The sequence below is a fragment of the Leopardus geoffroyi genome, chromosome A1, assembly GCF_018350155.1.
Source record: "Leopardus geoffroyi isolate Oge1 chromosome A1, O.geoffroyi_Oge1_pat1.0, whole genome shotgun sequence".
Lineage (NCBI taxonomy): Eukaryota > Metazoa > Chordata > Mammalia > Carnivora > Felidae > Leopardus > Leopardus geoffroyi.
The window spans coordinates 92,739,323-92,761,470 of NC_059326.1; the positions used below are offsets into that span (position 1 = coordinate 92,739,323).

Sequence of the window (22,148 nt, forward strand, 5' to 3'; positions counted from 1 at the left end):
ACAACCCTGTACCTGCTTCCAGATTGCCTCCAGAAACCACATCTCCCTCTTTCTTGGTTATTATTTTTTTTTCTTATTCAGCACACTTTACAGCAAATAACCAAGAAAGAGCTTGTGGGTGGTTTTGTTTTGTTTTATAATTTGAATTCCTGATATATCTTTATTTTACAAAGACCTTTAGCTAGTTTGGCTAAGGAGGGCATTCTGGTTAAAAATTCATTTCCTTCATTTGTTTTATTTTTTAAATTCCAAGTATGACTGAAATCATAGGTATTTGTCTTTCTCTGACTTATTTATTTTACTTAGCATTATACTCTCAAGCTCCATCCATGTCCTTGCAAATGGCAAGATTTCATTCTTTTTTATGGCTGAGTAATATTCCATCACACACACACACACACACACACACACACAAACACACACAATCTTCTTTATCCATTCATCTATTGATGGACCCTTGGGCTGCTCCCAAAATTTGGCTATTGTAAGTAATGCTGAAATAAACATAGGGGTGCATATGTCTTTTCAAATTAGTATTCTCATATTTCTTGAGTAAATACCCAGTAGTAGAATTACTGGATTATATTTTGTTTCTGTTTTTGATTTTTTGAGAAACTTCCATGCTGTTTTCCACAGTGGCTGCTGCACCGGTTTGCATTCCCACCATTAGTGTGGAGGGTTCCATTTTCTCTACATCCTTGCCAACACTTGTTGATTTTTGTGTTTTTGATTTTAGTTATTCTGACAGGCGTGAGGTGACACCTTAGTGTGGTTTTGAATTGCATTTCCCTGATGATGAGTGATGTTGAGCATCTTGTCATGTCTGTTGCATATCTGAATGTCTTCTTTGAAAAAATGTATATCCATGTCTTCTCCCCATTTTTTAATTGGATTGATTGATTTTTGGTGTTCAGTTGTAGGAGTTCTTTATATATTTGGACATTAACCCCTTATTAGATAATCGTTTGCAAATGTCTTTTCCCATTCAGTAGGTTTCCTTTTCATTTTGTTGATGGTTGCCTTCACTGTCCAAAAGGTATTTTTTAGTTTCTTATAGTCCCAAGTGTTTATTTTAGCTTTTGTTGCCTTTGTCTAAGGTGGTGGATCCAAGAAAATATTACAAAGACTGATGTCCAAGAGTTAACTATCTATGTTTCCTCCTAGGAAGTTTATGGCCTCAATTCTTAAATTTTGGTCTTTGTTCCATTTCGAATTTATTTTTGTGCATGCTGCAAGAAGGTGGTCTGTTTCATTCTTTTCCATGTAGCTGTCCAATTTTCCCAACACCATGTGTTGAAGAGACTGTCCTTCACCCGTAGTATATTCTTACCTCCTTTGCTGTGGATTAATTGACCATATAAGCATGGATTTATTTCTGGGATCTCTGTTCTGTCCTATTGATCTATGTATCTATTTTCATGTCAGTACTATAGTGTTTTGGTTACTGTAGCTTGGTGGAATAGTTTGAAATCTGGGAGCGTTTCTTGTTGTTCCATATAAATTTGAGAATTATTTGTTCTAGTTCTGTGAAAATTCTATTGGTATTTTTGATAGGGATTGCATTGAATCTTTAGATTGTTTTGAGTAGCATGGATATTTGAACAATATTAATTATTTTAATTCATGAGCAGGGTGTATATTTTCGTTTATTTTGTCATCTTTAATTTCTTTCATCAGTGTGTTACAGTTTTCAGAGCTCAGGTCTTTTACTCCCTTGGTTAAATTTGTTCCTAGGTATTATATTGTTTTTGATGTTGTTATAAATGGGATTATTTTCTTAATTTCTCTTTCTGAAGGTTGGTTATTAGTATACAGAAACAACAGATTTCTGTATGTTACTTTTGTATCCTCAACTTTAATGAATTTATTTATTAGCTCTAATAGATTTGTAATGAAATCTTTAGGCTTTTCTATGTATAGTATCATGTTATCTACAAATATGGAAGTTTTATTTCTTCCTTACCAGTTTGGTTGCTTTTTATTTATTTTTCTTGTCTGATTACTGTGGTTAGGACTTCTAGTACTGTGTTGTATAAAATTGGCAAGAGTGGGCATCCATGTCCTCCTGATCTTAGAGGGAAAGTTTTCAGCTTAGCACATTGCATATGATGTTAGCTGTGGGTTTGTCATACATGGACTTTGTTATGTTGAGATATATTGCCTCTATACCAACTTTATTGAGAGTTTTTATCATAAATGGATGTTGAACTTTGTAATATGCTTTTTCTGCATTTTGTTAATGTGATACATATCATGTTAATTGATTTGTGGATGTTGAACCATCCTTGCATCCCCTCAAATAAATCCTGCTTAATCATGGTATACGATTCTTTAAATGTATTGTTGAATTCAGTTTGCTAATATTCTGTTGGTGAGTTTTGCATCTGTGTTTATCAGGGAGATTGGCCTGTAATTTTTTTTTTTTTTTTTTTTTGGAGTGGCTGTTTTTGGTATCAGGGTAATTCTTTTCTCTGAAAATAACTTTGGAGGCATTTTTTCCTCTCAGTTTTTTGGAATAGTTTAAGTATAGGTTTTAACTCTTCTTTAAATGTTTGGTAGAATCCACTTGTGAGGCCATTTGGGCCTGGACCTATGTTTGTTGGGAGATTTTTGATAATCAGTTTAATTGCTATTGATTATTTATTTATTTATTTATTTTTCTAAATTTTTTTAATCTTTATTTTTGAGAGAGAGAGACAGCGTATGAGCAGGGGAGGAGTAGAGACAGAGGGAGACACAGAATCTGAAGCAGGCTCCAGACTCTGAGCTGTCAGCACAGAGCCTGACACGGAGCTCAAACTCAGGAACTGTGAGATCATGACCTGAGCCGAAGTGAGACGCTCAACCGACTGAGCCACGCAGGCACCCCTGATTATTTATTTAGATTCTCTGTTTCTTTCTGATTCAGTTTTGGGAGACTGTGTGTTTCCAGGAATTTATCCATTACTTCTAGTTTGTCCAGTGTGTTGGTATATAACGGCTCATATTAATCTCTTATAATTCTTTGTTTTTTTGTGGTGTCAGGAATTTCTATTTCATTTCTGATCTGATTTATATGAGTCTTCTTTGTTTTTCTTGATGACTATGGCTAAATGATATCAATTTTGTTTCTTTTCAAAGAACTGGCTCTTGGTTCCATTGATCTTTTCTGTTTATTTGAGTCCCTATTTTATTTATTTCCATTATGATCTTTATTATTATTTCCCTTCCACTAACTTTGGGTTCTGTTTGTTATTCTTTTTCTTATTCCTTTAGGTATAAAGTGAAAATGTTTATTTGATATTTTTCTTATTTCTTGAGGTAGGCCTGCATCATTATATAATTCCCTCTTAATGGTGCTTTTGCTGTATCACAAAGATTTTGAACTGTTGTGTTTCCATTTTCATTTTTCTCCATCTTTAAAAAAAAAACTTCCTCCTTGATTTCTTTGTTGACTTATTGATTATTCATAGTGTTTTGTTTAGCATCCACATGTTGACATTTTTCTAGGGTTTTTTTCCTTGTAATTAATTTCTAGTTTCATACTGTTGTGGTTGGAAAAAATTGCTTGACATGATTTCAGTGTTGTTTAATTTATTGAGACTTGTTTTGTGGCCTAATATGCGATGTATACTGCAAGTGTTCCATTTGTCTTTGAAAAGAATTTGTATTCTGCTGGATGGAATGTTCTGTATATACCTGATCTAATATGCCATTCAAAGTCACTGTTTCCTTAAGGATTTTTTATGTGGATGATCTCTCCATTGATGTAAATGTGACTTTTAAGCATCCCTGTATCATGGTATTACTGTCAATATCTTACTTTGTGTCTGTTAATATTTGCTTTATTTATTTAGATGCACCAAAGTTGGGTGCATAGGTATTCATAATTGTTAAATCTTCTTGGACTGATCTCTTTATCATGATGAAATGCCCTTCTCTGTGTTTTATTATGGTCTTCTTCTAAAGTCCACTTTTTCTGATATAAGTATTATTACCAAGCTATTTTTTTATTTCAATTCACATGGAATATCTTTGTGTCTCCCTCCCTTTCAATTTGTATATGTCTATTGGTCTGAAGTGCGTGTCTTATAGGTAGCATATAGATGGCTCGTGTTTTATGCATTCAGTCACCCTATGTTTTTTTTTATTAGTGCAGTTAGTCAATTTGCATTTTTAAAAAATGTTTACTTGTTTATTTTGAGAGAATGTGAGCAGGGGAAGGGCAGAGAGAGAGGGGGAGAGAGAGAGAATCCCATGCAGGCTCCACACTGTCAGCATAGAGCCCGATGTGGGACTTGATCCCACAAACCCTGAGATCATGACCTGAGCCAAAATCAAGAGTCAGATGCTCAACCAACTGAGCCACCCAGGTGCCCCAGTCATTTTGCATTTTAAAGTAATTATTGATAGGTATATACATATTGCCATTTTGTTAATTATTTCCTGGTTGTTTTTGTAGTTCTTCTCTGTGCTTCTCTTACTCTCTTTCCTTGTGAATGATGACTTTTTTTTTTTTTTTTCAACGTTTATTTATTTTTTTTGGGACAGAGAGAGACAGAGCATGAACGGGGGAGGGGCAGAGAAAGAGGGAGACACAGAATCAGAAACAGGCTCCAGGCTCTGAGCCATCAGCCCAGAGCCCGACGCGGGGCTCGAACTCACGGACCGCGAGATCATGACCTGGCTGAAGTCGGACGCTTAACCGACTGCGCCACCCAGGGGCCCCCAATGATGACTTTTTTAGTGTTATGTTTGGATTCCTTTCTTTTTATTTTTTGTGCATTTTATATAGGTTTTCAGTTTGTGGTTACCAATGCTGTTCATATATAACACTCTATGTATGTAGCAGTCTGTTTTAAGTCAATGGTCACTTAAGTTTGAGCACATTCTAAAAGCACTACATTTTAACCCCCCCTCCAGGGTTTTATGTTTTTTGACCTCAAACTGTACATATTTTTATTTTGTATATTCCTTAACTACTTGTAGAAACAGTTGATTTTACTACTCTTGTTTTTTAAACTGTATAGTAGTTTTATAAGTAGTTAATCCACTACTTTTACAGTATGTTTGCTTTTACCAGTGAGATTTTTTTTTTTTTTATGTAATTTTCTTCTAGTTAAGGCCTTTTTTTCCTGCTTAAAGAAGTCCCTTTAACATATGTTGTAAGGCCATTTAGTGGTGATGAACTCCTTTTACTTTTGTTTGTCTGAAAAACTTTTTATCTTTTCTTCAATATTGAATGATAACCCTGCCTAATAGAGTATTCTTGGTTGTAGATTTTTTCCTTTCAGGACTTTGAATATATCATGCTACTCTCTTCTGGCCTGTAAAGTTTCTGCTGAAAAATAAGCTGATGGCTTCATGGGGTTTCCATTGTACGTAACTGTTTTCTTTTCTCTTGCTGCTTTTAAAATTCTCTATCATTGGGACACCTGGGTGGCTCAGTCAGTTAAGCATCCAACTTTGGCTCAGGTCATGATCTTGTGGTTCGTGAGTTTGAGCCCCAAATCGGACTCTGTGCTGACAGCTCAGAGCCTGGAGCCTGCTTTGGATTCTGTGTCTCCCTCTCTCTCTGCCCCTCCCCTGCTCACATTCTGTCTCTCTTGCTCTCAAAAATAAATAAACATTAAAAAAATAATAAAATTCTCTATTATTAATTTTACCATTTTAATTATTATGTATCTTGGTTTAGACCTCCTTATGTTTATCTTGTTTGAAGCTCTCTGTTCTCCCTGGACCTGGATGTCTATTTCCTTCTTCAGGTAGGACAAGTTTTCAGCTATTGTTTCTTCAAAGAATTTTTTGCTTTCACCTCTCCCTTCTTCTTCTGGGAACAATGTGAATGTTAGTACAGTTGTTATTCCAGGGATCCCTTAAACTATCCTCATTTTTAAAAATTCTTTTTATCTTTTTGCTGTTCATCCTGGCTGATTTCCACTATCTTGTCTTCCAGATCACTGATCTATCCTTCTGCATCCTCTAATCTGCTGTTGAGTATTTCTAGTGTAGTTTTCATTCGTTATTGTATTCTTCAGCTCTGATTGGTTATTTTCTTTATTTTCTATGTCTTTGATGAAGTTGTCACTGTGTCCACTCATTCTCCTGAGTTCAGTGAGACTTTTTATTACTTTGAACTCTTTATCAGGTAGATTGCTTATCTCTGTTTTGTTTTGTTCTTTTTCTGTTTGTCTTGTTCTTTCTTTTGGAACATATTCTTCCATCTCCTTATGTTGCCTGATTCTGCATTTGTTTCTAAGTGTTAGGTAGGTCAGCTATGTCTCCTGGTCTTAAAGGAGTGGACTTAAGTAGAAAGTGCCTATGGGGCTCAGAGGAACAACTCACCCTGATCACCAGAACTAGGTGCTTCAGGGGGGGGTCCCTGTGTGGGTTGCCTATGCCCTTCTGTTGTAACTGGGCCATAACTGCTGAAGGTGCACTGCTGGGTGTGGCTGGCCCCTGGCCTGGCTGGCTGGTATGGGCAGCTGCCATATAAATGTACTTTTTATCCATGCCTGCTGACTCACTGGTGAGCAAGGCTCAGCCCTAGTGTGACTAGTTACAAGGTCTTGCTGTGACTGCTGCTGGTGGTACTGCTTGCCTCCACCCCCAGGAAAGTAGCCACTTTGGGGGAGGGGCTTCCAGTCCTGACTGAGGCCACCCACTGGGTGTGAGACATTGGGAACCACTTTGGTAGAGTGGGGGTGGGGGACACATGCCAGTTTGGGCTGAGATTGCTGCCAGGTGTAGTGGGATAGAAGCTGGAGGTGTTTTGTCCCAGCCACTGGCTGGATGTGTGGTGGTGTGGTGGGAGCTGCCTTGGAAGGGGTGCCAGTCTTGGCTGAGGCTGCCTGCTGGTTTTGGAGAGGGGAGGGGGGATGCCACTTTGGAAGTATAGCTGCGGGGGTGGGTCCATGAGGAAGCCAGGATGATATGATGGTGCTGACAAGGTGGATGGAGTGTCAGAACTGGTGACCACCTGTACTTCTTTTCTGGAGAAATTTCCTACAAATCCCTGCTCCTCTGGCACATACACTAAAATTGGTCCATAAATTTCCTTCACATATGGCTCAGGTACTTTTCAAATGGCTGCCTCTCTGCTGGGTCCTGGAGTGAGTGAGCTTGTATGCAGGCCCTTTAAGAGCAGAATCCTGGCTTCCTAGAAGACTCTGGCTCTCCTGGACTTAAGCCTCATTGATTTTCATAAGCACCTGGAATTAGCCCTGCTGATTTTCAAAGCCAGGCATTATGAAGTCTTGTCTTCCCTGTGCAGGCCCCCGTGGTGGTGGTGGTGGTGGGTCTCCCTGGTGTGGAGCTTAAAGCCCTTCTCAGGGAAGACCTCCATGCCTGCAATATCCCTCCTACTCGTGTGTCATCAGCCCAGGGGTATGGGTTCTAATCAGACCTCATCTGTGCTCCTGCTACCCCTTCTTCATGTGGGGTTCTCTTTATATCTTTAGCTGTAGAAGAGCTGTCGTGCCAGTGTTCGGGTCATTGTCAGAGAGGCACTCTGTATGCAGTGGTAGCTTTGGTGTGTCCGTGGGAAGAGGTGAGCTCAGAATCACCTGCCATCTTGATGGGGCTATCCCTAAGAGTTTCTTTTACAGATGCTCCTCTATTTCCTGAGAATCTTTTTTCCTCTCATTTTTTAGCCTTTTCATTGTTTGGAATTGGGGCTTGACTTGCTTTTTATCTTCCTCATTGTCCACATTTAGCTTTCAGCATTCTCTAATCATTTATACTTAGTGATCTGCTTCCTGACTTGTAAATATCGATTAGCATTTCTTATTTCATTTCTTATGTGCTTCAGTTCTTCACCAGCATTCTTTGATTTTGCAGAACTTGGGATTTTTACTTGATTACCGTCTTCTCAGTTCAGCATTAAGAGACTTGGAAGGGGAGATGCATTTAGTCTCCCCCCTTCCTTGGTAGCTCACTGGTACGGCCACCCTCCAAGGTAGCTTTCTTTGTTCCCATTATCTAGCTAAGAAATAAAGGTATGGTAAGTTGCTTAAGACAGTATAAGTAATAACTTCTACCATATAGAGTGAGCCCGGGTTTGATGCTCTTGTCCTTCATACAAACTGATTTCCAAGAAGTAGTTCGAACTGATAGCTTCCAACAAGACATCTGGCCCCTACAATACAAACATTTACTGAGTGCTTCCCCAGACCCTGTGCTAAATGCTTCAAATAACATGATCTGATTTCATCTTCCAAAGAACCCCATGAGAGAGTTACTATTTCTCTCCCCAGTTCACGGGTGTGAAAGTTGAGCCATAGAAAGCTCCCCATTTGGGAGTCAGACACTCGCTTTCGAAGAATGTATAATGAAGAAGGATTAATGGCATCCAAATCAGCAGTTGTAATTTGGACCAGGTAGAGCCTTGGCTTGAGAACTTTGAGTCTTCTAACACCTAAAAAATAAATAAATAAATAAAAGAAATAAAAGAAAACCTTTCTCTAAGGGAAAAATTTGAAAGCAACCTCCGTGTCATTCAAAAGGAGTAAAATCAGTGAAGTCATCAATGCCTAACTTTTATGTTACAGCCTCATGGTTTTGGTAACAAGAAACAGATGGTATCGTCAGTTCCAAGTGAATAATGAGATGCTATCTCTCATATTATTCATTTGGAACCAAGATCAGAGGAAAGGTTTACTTATCACCTCCACATAGCCAAGGGCTTAGGAGAGAGTAGAAATGTGCTGGTTTGGTGACAGAAAGATGTTGCTTTGCCAAGAGTGTAACTTGGATAGACTTAATGAAATATTTCCATTTTTCAAAAGGGTTCGGTTCACAGTTTGTCTTTGTATTGTATAGGAAGCCAGCGTGATAGCAATCATTTCAGATTTTATTCCTACTAGAGTATAGGCTTGTCAGCTGTAACCAGGATCCAAGGCTCAGGATGGAAACTCTAATCACTTTTTATCCTCTCTGCCACAGTGAATAAGAACAAAATTTCTAAAGGGTGATTTTAAAGGGGAAGATGTACTTTATATTCAGCTGGGAGAAAGAAACCAGTAGCTAGATAGAGAAGAGCAAAGGAGAGTTACTTTTCTTCACTGTGACACATAGTCCTTAGGCTCAGTAACATAAAACCCTTTCAGCATGATTATGGGCTGAGACTCTGGCTGCGAAGGGACCACACTGTCTCCAGGATTTGAAAAATAGTCAAGTGCAGTCACTGGAGTTAAATCCATAAATCAGATTAGGACCCAAGACACAAAAGTGTGACAAGCCAGACCTTTCCCTTTACATTCTTTCCTTGAGCCATGTTCTCTGCATGTCACAAGTTTCACCATGGGTTTCTGTACCCGTTAGTTCCCCGACCCACTATCTGGGAGGAGATGGGAAGACAACAATGGATTGCTATTTTATCTCCCACTAAAAGTCAGCTGTAGCCTTCACATTGTTGGCAAACAGCTCTGCAAATAATTTTAGCTCTTTTGCACTTTTATCTTAAGAAGTGGATATAAATTGGGGCACCTGGGTGGTTCAGTCAGTTAAGCGTCCAACTTCATCTCAGGTCATGATCTCATAGTCTGTGAGTTCAAGCCCCACGTCAGACTCTGTGCTTACAGCTCGGAGCCTGGAGCCTGCTTCAGATTCTGTGTCTCCCTCTCTCTCTGTCCCCCCCCACCCCCTGCTTGCACTCTGTATCTCTCTCTCAAAAATAAATAAACATTAAAAATTTTTTTAAAGAAGTGGATATAAATTTTCCCTGGAACATTTCTGTCTGGGCCCAAACTTTTCAGCAGTTTTTAGCACCCAGAATAAGATCAAGAAACAAGTAAGTTGTGGGGCTTCACCACCTAGAATTGGGAGGATTTTTATGAATTAACCTGCTACCCAAATGATACTCAGGGACACATGTAGCATTTCATTCTTTTTTTATTGGGGTATAACTTATATATAGCTTGTAATACTTCCAGGTATAAAACATAATGAAATTCTAATGTAGAACTCAGTTATTGTGTTGAAAAGCACATTATTTGGTTTGATGCATTTACTTTCACTGGGATTCTCCTATCTGTGGTTTTCAAATATCCTTGATTCAGTGACTCACTTTCTTTCAACTAGTAACTTCTTATTTCTCTCTTCAGCCTGCCATTACTGTACCAAGAAAAGAAAAGTACTTTGAAATTGCAGCAATATGATAAAAAAATGAAAAAGAGAAAGTAATTTGTTTGGGTTTACTTAGGTTTGATCTAAGGAAGGAGGCTGCCCTTATATATACGGTTTTTGGGTCAGGCTAACAAAGAAGATAATTGATCACTAGCATAGGCCTCTATAATCAGTGACAATTAAAAATATTCAAATGATTGGATTCCATTATGAACACTTGGGGAAAACTTGGGCTGGTGCATCTCCATGTCCCTACAGCCAATGTCTATGGACTTCTTAGGACAGGGTATCTCAAAGTGTGGTCTTAGGGCCATGTGAATCTGAATCATGTGAGTTTTTATGTAAAAGATTACTTTCTGAGCTTCACTACAGATTTTTAAAAAATAAAATCACTGGGATGGTAGGGGCGTCTGGCTGGCTCAGTCCGTAGAGCATACAACTCTTGATTTTGGGGTGATGAGTTCAAGCCCCATGTTGGATGTAGAGTTTCCTTAAAACATAAATAAAATCTTAAAAACAACAACAACAACAACACTGGGATGGTATCAAGATGTAGAAAAAGCATTTGACAAAATCTAACACAATAAAGCTTTCAGTAAACTGGGAATAGAGGGAAACTGTCAACTTGATAAATTATATCTACAAAAATCTACAGCCAGCATCCTACCTCATGGTGAGAAACTAGAAGTTTTCCCATTAAGATCAAGAACAAGGCTAGGATGTCCTCTGTCACTACTGCTTTTCACCATCATACTTAAAGTCTAAGTTAACGCAATACGAAAAGAACATGAAAGTATACAGCCTGGTGAGGAAGAAATAAAACTGCCTTTGTTCACAGATGATGTGATCGTTAAGTAGAAAATCTGAAAGAATTGCATTTAAAACACAATACCATATACATTAGCACTCCCCTGATTTAATACTTAGATATAAATTTAACAAAATATATATATAAGAAATATGAACAAGACTACAAAACTGATGAAATCCAAGTGAATAGACTGTGGTATATACAATGGAATATTATTTGGCACTGAAAAAAAAACCTGAGCTAGCAAGCCATGGAAAGATGTGGAGGAAATTTACATGCATATTACTAAGTGAAAGAAGCCGGTCTGAGAAGGTTATGTGCTGTTTGATTCCAACTGTATCACATTGCTTAAAAAAGATAAAACAATGGTGATAGTAAAAACATTACTGGTTGCCAGGGGTACAGGATAAATAGGAAGAGTACAAGGGATTTTCAGGACAGTGTAACTACTCTGTATGATTACATAATGGTGGACACATGTCATTATACATTTGTCTTAACCCATAGAATGTACAACAGTGAGAGTGAACTCTATGTGGGGCGCCTGGGTGGCTCAGTTAGTTAAGTGCGTGACTTCAGCTCAGGTCATGATCTCATGGTTCTTGGGTTCGAGCCCTGTGTTGGGCTCTATGATGACAGCTCAGAGCCTCGAACCTCCTTTGGATTCTGTGTCTCCCTCTCTCTCTGTCCCTACCCCACTCATTCTCTCTCTCTGTCTCTCAAAAATAAACATTAAAAAATTAAAAAAAGAAAAAGAGTGAACTTGGGGCACCTGGGTGGCTCAGTCAGTCAAGCGTCCAACTTCAGCTCAGGTCATGATCTCACAGCTCGTGAATTTTAGCCCCGTGTCAGGCTCTATGCTGACAGCTCAGAGCCTGGAGCCTGCTTTGGATTCTGTGTCTCCATCTCTCTCTGCCCCTCCCCCACCTATGCTTGGTCTCTCTCTCTCTCTCTCTCTCTCTCTCTCTCTCTCTCAAAAATAAATAAACATTAAAAAAAAAAAAAAGAATGAACTCTATGTTACCATGAGTAAACTATGGTCTTTGGGAAATAGTGATGTGTCTATGTAGATTCATCAAGTGGTAATAAAAGTTTTGTGGGGGATGTTGAGATTGGGGGAGGCTATGGATGTGTGGGGGCAGATGGTACATGGGAAATCTCTGTCTTCCATTCAGTTTTGCTGTGAACCTAAAATGGCTCTTGAAAATAAAATCTATTTTTAAAAATCAAGGGGGAACAAAGCCTGGATGGTATCTGATGATAGATCATATCAGGGATCAGGAAACTTTCTTCTGTAAAGGGCCAAATTATAAATATTTTAGGCTTTATGGGCCTCGTATGGTTTCTGTTGTACACTTCTTTAAAAATGTGAAAATAATTTTTAGCTGACGGACCTGAAAAAAAAAACAGGTAGCCAGTAAGATTAGACCCATGAGTTATAGTTTGCTGATCTCTGGACTGTGTAATTAGAAACATTGATCTTGGAAAAAAAAGTTCTGAATGTTAACCTCACAAATCAAACCTATAAAATATTTTCGCACAGCACCTGGTTTAGCAAATAATGCATTAGAGAGGTATATTTCAATCTGATTAAAATCCTATTGTTAATTGATGCACTGACCATCTCCCTCAACATGCCTGGTTGTAGCAATGCTGGTCAAAATGTTTTAAAATATGTATTTAAAGTATATAGATGCTATATCACTCATGGAGGTGCGCAGAAGTAATGAAAAATCTCACCCAAGAAGAGGGAAATAAAACTTCATGAAAAGTGGCCAGTAAACTCAGTAAGCATGTGAATTGTCAAAGAAATACAAATACTAAGGCAGTCTTCCAAAATGAATTTTTGAAATAAGTAGTTTTGAAATTCTAAAAAGATACAGGAATAAGTAATATTCTTACTGTAAGAGAAGAAAAAGGAATCGTGAGATACAAAGACAGGATGTGTCTCAAGAACAGGGAAAACATAAAAGAACCAATTAGGAATCCAAGGATTGAAAATTATGGTCATTTAAAAAAAAATATTTATTTATTTTGCATGGGGGAAGGGAAGGGGATGGGAAGAGAAAGAATCCCAAGTATGTGCCTTGCTGTTAGTGCAGAGACTGATACAGGGCTTAATCCCACAAACCCTGAGATCATGACCTGAGCTGAAATCAAGAGCCAGATGCTTAACCAACTGAGCCACCCAGGCACCCCCAAAATTATGGTCATTTTTACAGTAACAAGGGAAGGGGCACCTGGGTGGCTCAGTTGGTTAAGCATTGGACTTCAGCACAGGTCATGACCTCATGGCTCGTGAGTTTGAGCCCTGCGCCAGGCTCTGTGCTGACAGCTCAGAGCCTGGAGCCTGATTTGGATTCTGTGCCTCCTTCTCTCTCTGCCCCTCCCCTGCTCACACTCTGTCTCTCTCTAAAATAAATAAACATTAAAAAAAATTAACAAGTGGATATAACTAAAGAGATAATTAATGTATTGGAAGACCCGAAACAAAACACTGAGAGTTGTTTTTTTCAGTGACATTAAAGACCCAGATGAGAAGATAGAGAATTTTGTTCCAACATATGCCTAATACATATTCTAAAAATAAGAGCTATAATGAGAGAGTATCTTCCAAATTGAAGAAAGACATAGATCCTCAGATGGACAATGACCCAAGTGGTGAATATAAGAAATAAAAATTCCGTCCTTTATACAATATGGTGATACTGATAATGCATGCTAGAAGGCAATGGATGCATACCCTATATGACACTTCTGTGTAACACAGAACATGGAGCCCTCTGGCGGACGCTGTCCTTCAGTTTCAGGACTTGGGTTGAGGGGCCCATGGCCTAATTTTCAGCCCCCACTTCTTCTGTTAGCCATATTTCTTTGTATACGGCAGTAATGTCAGAACTCTACATGGTGAAAAATGAGAGAATCTAAATAGTAATTGTTCTATAGATTTTCTGCAATGTAGCAACAAGTATGCTGACTGTAGATTTTTTCCCTGTCTTTTTAAGTGATAACGCATGCTAGAAGGCAATGGAATAAAATCTTCAAATACTGAGGAGAAAGTACTCATGCTAAGTGAGGCTCTGTGCAGCATGAAATTATCATAGTAGAGTAAGGATGAAAGAAAGTTGGGGGCAAAATCTAATAGAATTTACTTCTTACAGATTCTTGCGGAGAGAATTACAAAAGCATGGGCTCCAGCAAGAGGAAAAGTGAATCCAAGGAATGGAGTGGGATATAAGCAATAGCGGTGAGTAAAAATTATAGTAAAATTTTTTTCCAAACATAAAACATGGTGATTTGATTGAAAAAAAATGTTAAAAATTAGGTCAGCTACATTTACTTCAATTGGACTCTCCCCTTTGCCTGTGACTTCAACATTTTCAACCATTAGCTTTTTCAACCATTAGCTGCTCATTCCTGTCACTAGCTGACCACCACTATGCTAAGAAAAGATAAACAGTTGGAATATCGATAACTTGAGGAAAAAAACCCGAGAAAGTAACTTTTCATTTGTCTTTGTAACCCCTGACAAAGCTCATTCGGTGCTTTGAAAAGTTCCTACTGTGAAGAAGGTGCTCAAAAATATTTCTTGAGTGAATAAATATGTTTTTATTTTAACATTACGGATAGTTTCCTATGAGAGGTGGCACTTTGGTGTGGGATTAAGTATCAGCACAGAGAATTACATCCTTGGTTTGTTTTGACCAGAACGCTGTGATAAAGATGAATCTATAATTAAAAACAAATTTCAACGTCGACCTTTTAAAGAACTTAACGGCAAGCGTCAATGAATACTTTTTGGGGAGATGGTCTTCTGTGGGATTCCCTTTTTGGTCCTTGAATAAATTGATATTAAGTTACAAAATACTTTCTGGTTTTATCTGGACTATAACAAAAATGGTTCTCGGTTGAAAAGGAGAAACATGTCTTTGAAGATAAAGTTCTTAAGGAGGTACTACTCTTTCTGGGTATGTCACCTGGTTATTTTTATATGTAGCAGATAGACACAAGCTTCTCACCTTCCCTTGCTCAGTCTAGAAGCAATTTCTGAGTCCAGACTGCACTCACCGCCCTATTATTTATTTAGGGCAATCTCAAACATTGCTTGCCAGCGCCATCCTGGTGGTAAAATCCTCACATTGGCAAACTAAGGGTAATTCTCTTACACTTCTGCCCCCCACCTAGCTTGCCAGCACAGTTGGGTACATTTAAGGCACTGGCAGTAATAGTCAAGGTCCTCGGCTTAATTTTCTGATTACGGTCATCCCCCCCTTATCTGCAGGGGTATGTTACAAGACCCCCAGTGGGTGCCAGAAACAGCAGACAGCACCAAACCCTACATATACAATGTTTTTCCTATATATACATACCTATGATAAAGATTAATTCATAAATTAGGCATAGGGAGACATGAAGAAGAAAACTAGCACAAATTTCTTTTTCCTTCGCCATTCCATGGAGAGAAGATTCACTCTTAACTGTAGCATGTGATATTTTTTTCTTAAGTTCAGAACTTTCCCCTTTTCCCTTAAAGGAAGCACTTTATGGCTTTTCTTTGGCATATCAAATTGCTAACATGACTACTCTTGTACTCTGGGCCGATTATTAAGTAAAATGAGGATTAATTAAACACCAGTACTGCATACTGCGACAGTCGATCTGATAGCCGAGATGTTCGCTAATCACGATTAAGGGATCGATAGCGTCTCCAGCATGGGTATACCGCACAAAGGGATGATTCACATCTAGGGCAGGACAGAGCAGGCTGGTGTAAGATTTTATTGCACTACTCAGAATGGCTCTGATGTGAAATTTACAACTTTTCTCTTTCTGGAAATTTTCATTTAATATTTGCAGATTGTGGTTGACTATGGGTAACAGAAACCACAGAAAGCAAAACCGTGTATAAAAGGGAGCTATTGTACCTTAGAGAGGCATGACCCAGGTCCATTTCTCATGGCTGCTGAGTCCGAGTGAGACATTTTTCAAAGCCAGACTTTTTGTAAAGCAGGTGGTTCTGGTCTCAAAACAGGTGTTTATTTGTTACTTCCTGCCAAGTCCCTTATCAAGAAGTCCCAGTCTTGTGCATGTTGTGTTACTGCTTCATCTGGAGTTTGCGATTCTGAAACTAGTGATGTGGCTTTTTGTTGAGATTGAGCTGTCATAGGGAGTCTGTATTTGAACTAAGATATTTAATCCCTTAGGGTAGGGTGATCTAGAGATCTAACTCATTCTTTTAAACAGCTGTATAATGTTTTAGGGTGCCTGGGTGAGTCAGTCGGTTGAGCATCTGACTTCGGCTCAGGTCACGATCTCACGGTTTGTGAGTTTGAGTCCTGTGTCAGGCTTTGTGCTGACAGCTCAGAGCCTGGAGCCTGCTTTGGACTCTGTCCCCCCGCTGTCTGTGCTCTTACCCCACTCACTCTCTGTCTCTCTCTCCTTCAAAAATAAATAAAAACATTAAATTTTTAAAAAAAATTTTAATGTTTTTATTTATTTTTGAGGCAGAGAGAGACAGAGCATGAGCAGGGGAGGGACAGCAATGGGGAGACACAGAATCCAAAGCAGGCTCCAGGCTCTCAGCTGTCAGCGCTGAGACCGATGCGGGGCTTGAACTCACGGAGTGTGAGATTGTGACCTGAGCCGAAGTTGAACTCTCAACCAACTGAGCCACCCAGGCGCCCCTATTAAAAAAAATTTTTTTTTTAAACAGCTGTATAATCTTTCATGGTGGCTGGTACTTACTAAGATGATGCCTATTTTGTTGTTGCTACTGTTAATAATAGACATTCTTGAACAACTCTTCTTGTGTAAAGGAAGACAGCCAAGTCAAATCACAGGTGGGTATCTAGTTGTTGCAGTCACTAGTGAATTTCTTTCCCTTTAACCTGTTCGTTTCCCTGATCACTCAATCCAAAACAGATTTCTTATTGCTCTTTGACAGTTTTGTTTTATTGTTTTGTTTCCCTGGTATTTTACTCAATTTACCTCTCGAACGCAGGGCTGTTTAGGCAGAGACTTTGTCCAGCTTGCGATATGCTCAACAGTTATAGCAGTCAATAAGTTTTTGAATGAGGGGCGCCTGGGTGGCTCAGTCAGTTAAGCATCTGACTCTTGGTTTTGGCTCAGGTCATGATCCCAAGGTTGAAGGATCTACTCCCACCTCGGGCTTTGCACGGACAGCATGGAGCCTGCTTGGGATTCTTTCTCTTTGCCTTTATCTCTGCCTCTCTCTCTCTGCCTCTCCTCAGCTGTCTCTCTCTCTCAAAATAAATAAAAAAATACATGCATTTACTAAGTTACTGAATGAATATATGCATGCATGCAAGTGTGAATGAGAAACGTACAGTATCTTCCTACCTCCTTGATTTTGTTTCTGCTATTCCCTCTGCTAAAAATGTTGTTCCCTCTCAAACTGCGTGTAACCTTCAAGACCCATTTACTCCTAATCCATGAAGCATTCCTGCACCCTCTTCCTGTCAGAGACAATGTTCTCATTCCCTCCTGCCTCCAGGGGGCTCTGTACTTACTACAGTCCTCTGCCGGGACCTCCTTCCAGCTTCCACCATAACAACATCATGAGTTGTCCACCCAGCTGTGTTCCCAGTAGACTGCAGACTCCTTGAGGGGAGAGCCCATGGCCATTCCTCTTTTTGTCCTCCAGAACACACAGATCATTGTGCCTTGCACTTGACAGAGTTTTTCATTGAATTAGAAAATTTACCCTATGTACCTTCATACTTTCAGTAGCAGGCTTAGTAGAAAAAAAGAGAAATTTGGAACCCTTAAGGACCTCAGGGTTCTTTGTCCGTGTAGAAACAGACACAAGGCGGGTAGTGTTTATTGCCAGCCCGGGCATGAGGGAGACAGCCTTAGGAAGAGGGATACCCGGTTGCTGCTTGAGCTGTAGCCAGTGAACGTCTCAAAGAGTCTGAGGCTGGGAAGACGTAACTTCTAAGCATGAGGGGGTGTAATCCCAGGAAAGTGGGTGCACAGGTGCATTTGACAGAGCCTGCTGCTTCCTACCTCGTGTTTCGTTTGCAAGTTAAGTGTCCACCCCTGGGTGTGGTTGTTAGCATTACAATGAGAGGGGAAGTTAGTGATAGGTCAGATATGGGGTTCACTGTGGCTCTGACTGGTCTGGTCTTGTCTGGTCTTTGCAGGAACAAGGCTGGTTATAAACTGGGCTCTGAAGCTTTTTTCAGGCTTGTGGCTTCTGGCTCCCTGGTTGTGTGAAGCACCTGCCAGGTGGGCTAGAGAAATGGGTTATCGGATGGGGCCTGACGTTTTCTTCAAATTTCTATTCTGTCAAAGAAGTGCCTCAGAAAAGAAAACTACAGGCGGGCAGGCAGATATTCAAGGAGGTTTCCTTTTGAAATAGTTTGAATTTTTAAGATGAAGGCCTAGGGCAACCTCATGCCAAGATAAGCGTTTCTAGGCAGGCCCCTCAGAATCCTTATCTGTCTCAGAACCCGGGGTAAAAACCTACACAAACCTATGAAACCTAGTTCTTTCCACTCTGGGCTGTATGATAGTGTTTTTGAATGAACTTCCACATACTTTTCTCCTCTTGTGTAAATGAGGATTAGAATTCCTAACCTGCAAGGTTGCAGTGGCTCTTAAACATAAAACATGTACAAGTGAGGGGCGCCTGGATGGCTCAGTCGGTTAAGTGTCTGACTCTTAATCTTGGCTCAGATCATGATCTCACTGTGGGATCTAGCCCTGCCTTGGGCTCTGCACTGTCAGCTCGGGATATTTTCTCTCTCTCTCTCTCTTTCTCTCTCTCTCTCTTTCTCTCTGCCTCTCCCCTGCTAGGGCTTTCTCTCTCTCTTTCTCTCAAAATACATAAGTAAACATTTAAAGCAAGCAAACAAAAAAAAAAAAAACATGTACAGGTGAGGTACCTGTGAAAAGTATGTATGAAGCCTAGTTCTTGAAACATAGTAGATGGGCATTTGGTGATCCATTCATTCATTCAGTAGACATTTGAGTGGATACAGTGTGCCAGACACTGAGGATGATGATGATGGTGATGATGATGATGATGATGATGGTGATGATGATGATGATGATGATGATGATGGAGGAGGAAGAGGAGGAAGTATTGGAGGAGGAGGAAGGGAGGGAGGAAGGGAGGAAGGGGAGGGGGAAGAGGAAGAGGTCACAAGCCTTTGTAGAATTCCCATTGATACATGTTTGTAATTTGGGGAAGGATAAAAAACAAGGAAATACATTAAAATTTTTTTAACGTTTATTAATTTTTGAGAGAAAGAGAGCATGAGCTGAGGAGGGGAGGAGAGAGAGGGAGACACAGAATCCAAAGCAGGCTCCAGGCTCTGAGCTGTCAGCACAGAACCTGACGTGGGGCTTGAACCTGTGAGCAGTGAGATGATGACCTGAGCCAAAGTTGGATGTTTGACTGAGCCACCCAGGTGCCCCAAAAATACATTTATATGTAAGTAATTAAGAGGTTTGAAGTTCAGATATACACTGTGTTGGAACAATAGAGTTCCAGTCTTGAGATGTCCTTTCAGAAAGCTTCTTTAAAATCAAGTTCTGTTTCACTGAAAAATGAATAAACACAGAGCCCCTTCTCCTTATAAGTGTCAAAATAAGGAACATGTGAATTACTTTTCAGGTTCTGTTGGGTGATGGAAACAAACTATACTTCTATATAGTTGATTAGCATTGGAGTATGAGAGAAAATCTTGAATATTGCATTTACCAAAATAATAAAAGTAAGTTTAGTGATAGCATTTCAACTTTTAAAAATGTTCTCAAGCAAAGAAACTTAAAAGGCAGTCAGCTCAAAATGTATAACATGTAACCACCTATCTCATTCTTTGAAATAAAATCCTGATATTGTATTATTCTACTTCTGGCAGAAGTCCCGGTAACTGTCAACAATTAGAAAAAGTTTATTTAATTATTATTTTTTTAAATCAAAACACAGATCAAATAGCAGTATAATGCCTGGAATTTATATTTTGATAATTTCCTTTATGTTACTCCATTTCTGTATGTCAATGGAGCTTTCTTACTCAGCTTCTTACTTGGAAATTATACATTCATGATTTTCCACCCTGTACTTTCTTCATTATTTTATTTGGGGTTCAGAAAGTGCAGAATGTTGTCAGTCATACACAAGGAAAAAAATGACTTTTGGGTTTATATGATTGATGTAAGATTCATATTATAGCTTTCTTTTTTTTACACATAAAATCTGTCACTTAGGGATCTCTTTACAAATGTTAGGATTTTTTACTGTCAAACACAAATGACAGTAACAGCAATAAATTATCGGTGTCATGGCATGTTAACCTAATATTTACATATTAAAAAATTAAAATATATTTTTATTTTTTTAATAATGTTAAAGAGAGAGAGAGAGAGAGAACAATCAGGATAGGGGCAGAGAGAGGGAGAGAGAGAGAGAATCCCAAGCAGGCTCTGCACAGCACAGAGCCCGATGTGGGGCTGGAACCCATGAACTGTGGGATCACGACCTGATCTAAAACTAAGAGTGGGAGGCTTAACCTACTGAGCTACCCAGGCACCCCTAGAATACATTTTCTGAAAATAACAATAAAATATAATAGTTCAAAGAGAAAATAATTAGATTTTCTTGATTATTTAAATCACTGCATCGAGTATTGAATTAGTTAATTAAATAATAGAAAAAGTCAAGCTTTAAAAATAAATGACTGGGGAGCCTGGGCAGGTCAGTTGGTTGGGTGACCAACTTCAGCTCAGGTCACGATCTCATAGTCCATGGGTTTGAGCCCCACATCAGGCTCTGTGCTGACAGCTCAGAGCCTGGAGCCTACTTCAGATTCTGTGTCTCCCTCTCTCTCTTCCCCTCCCGTGTTCATACTCTGTCTCTCTCTCAAAAATAAAAACATAAAAAAATATTTTTTTAAATAGATGATTGCTCTAGAAATGAAAACAGATTTACTGATCCTTTCTTAGAACTTGAGATGAAAATATTTTCCATTGTGTTACTCAGTGCTCATTTTCATAGAATTCACACGATGGTGATGGCTTCTTTGTAGAATTTTGATTCCTGGAAAATGTGAACCACTAGCTTGTTTTCTTTACCATCTCTTAAGATTTCTGCAATAACCTTTTCCATTTTCTTCTTTTGATTTTGTTATTTAGGAGCTCTTGACTTAGTATTCAAACACTGTAGGTACATTTCTGCTGGCATAGTTACGTCCCCCCTTTCCCTATAAGTCCCTGCTGTACATCTTTATCTTTACCACCTCCTACACTCTTGTGTTTCACCTGCAAGTTCTTAGAGTTGTTTCAAGTCTTTTGAATTTAGAAAAGGCTTTTCCTTAATTCTATTGGCCGTTAATTGATGTAGCGAATGGGGATGTGGAGGCATCAGTTAAATATATAAATTTTTTTTAAGCAAAGCAAAATAACCTTGTTTTGTTCAGATTTAGTTAGCAGAAGAAGTCTAATTACTATTATGGTACTAGTGGAAAAGAAGCAGTTGGACCCTTGAAACATGGGGCCATCTGAGGCAGAGGGAACAGGGAAAGAAGACCCATTTAGAGCCAGAAACAAGGGTAGAGGTTGAAAAAAAGATGGAACCCGGGGCACCTGGGTGGCTCAGTCAGTTAAAGTTGCGACTTCAGCTCTGGTCATGATCTCAAGGTTGGTGAGTTTGAGCCCCACATCAGGCTCTCTGGTGTCAGTGCAGAGCCCGCTTCAGATCCTCTGTCCCCTTCTCTCTCTGCCCCTCCCCTGCTGGTTCTCTCTCTCTCTCTCTCTCTCAAAAAATAAATAAACTTAAACAAAAAATACAACTAAGAGGTTGAATTCTTTTGCGCTGGATTGGCAGTTAGTTTTCTCCTTTGAATGTAGTTCTGAAACAGAGTTTTGAAGGGTGAGTTTAGAGCTCGGATTCTTCATTTCCGAGAGATATTGACACAATAAACCCAAAGAGTAGGGATGCCTTTGTTTTAAAGTTTCCTGGGGAAATGGGTCTGTGCTTTGATTTTCCATGTGTGCCACTGATGGTAGATGACACTGTGATCAGATATGCTGACAGTGACCACCATGGTCACATTTATTAGGCTTTTGCTTCTAATATTTTTCTCACCCAGTGTGAATTAAGTTTACCAGTTATGGTTTAAAAGCTGTGACAGCCAATTAACAGAAAATTTAGGCTAGGTTGCTTTGTTGAATTTTGTGCAATTAGGAAAGGTGAATACTCCAGGGC

General features: G+C 39.2%; 1 protein-coding gene across 2 annotated transcripts in view; it reads left to right on the top strand.

Annotated features, from left to right (window-relative positions):
• Window positions 1–22,148, top strand: part of KCNN2 (potassium calcium-activated channel subfamily N member 2) — a 471,433-nt gene that overhangs the window by 172,790 nt on the left and 276,495 nt on the right. For both annotated transcript variants that reach the window (XM_045486026.1, XM_045486031.1), the window contains exon 2: window positions 14,077–14,162. The gene's annotated coding sequence lies outside the window, so the exon portion shown is untranslated. The remainder of the gene's footprint in view (window positions 1–14,076; window positions 14,163–22,148) is intronic.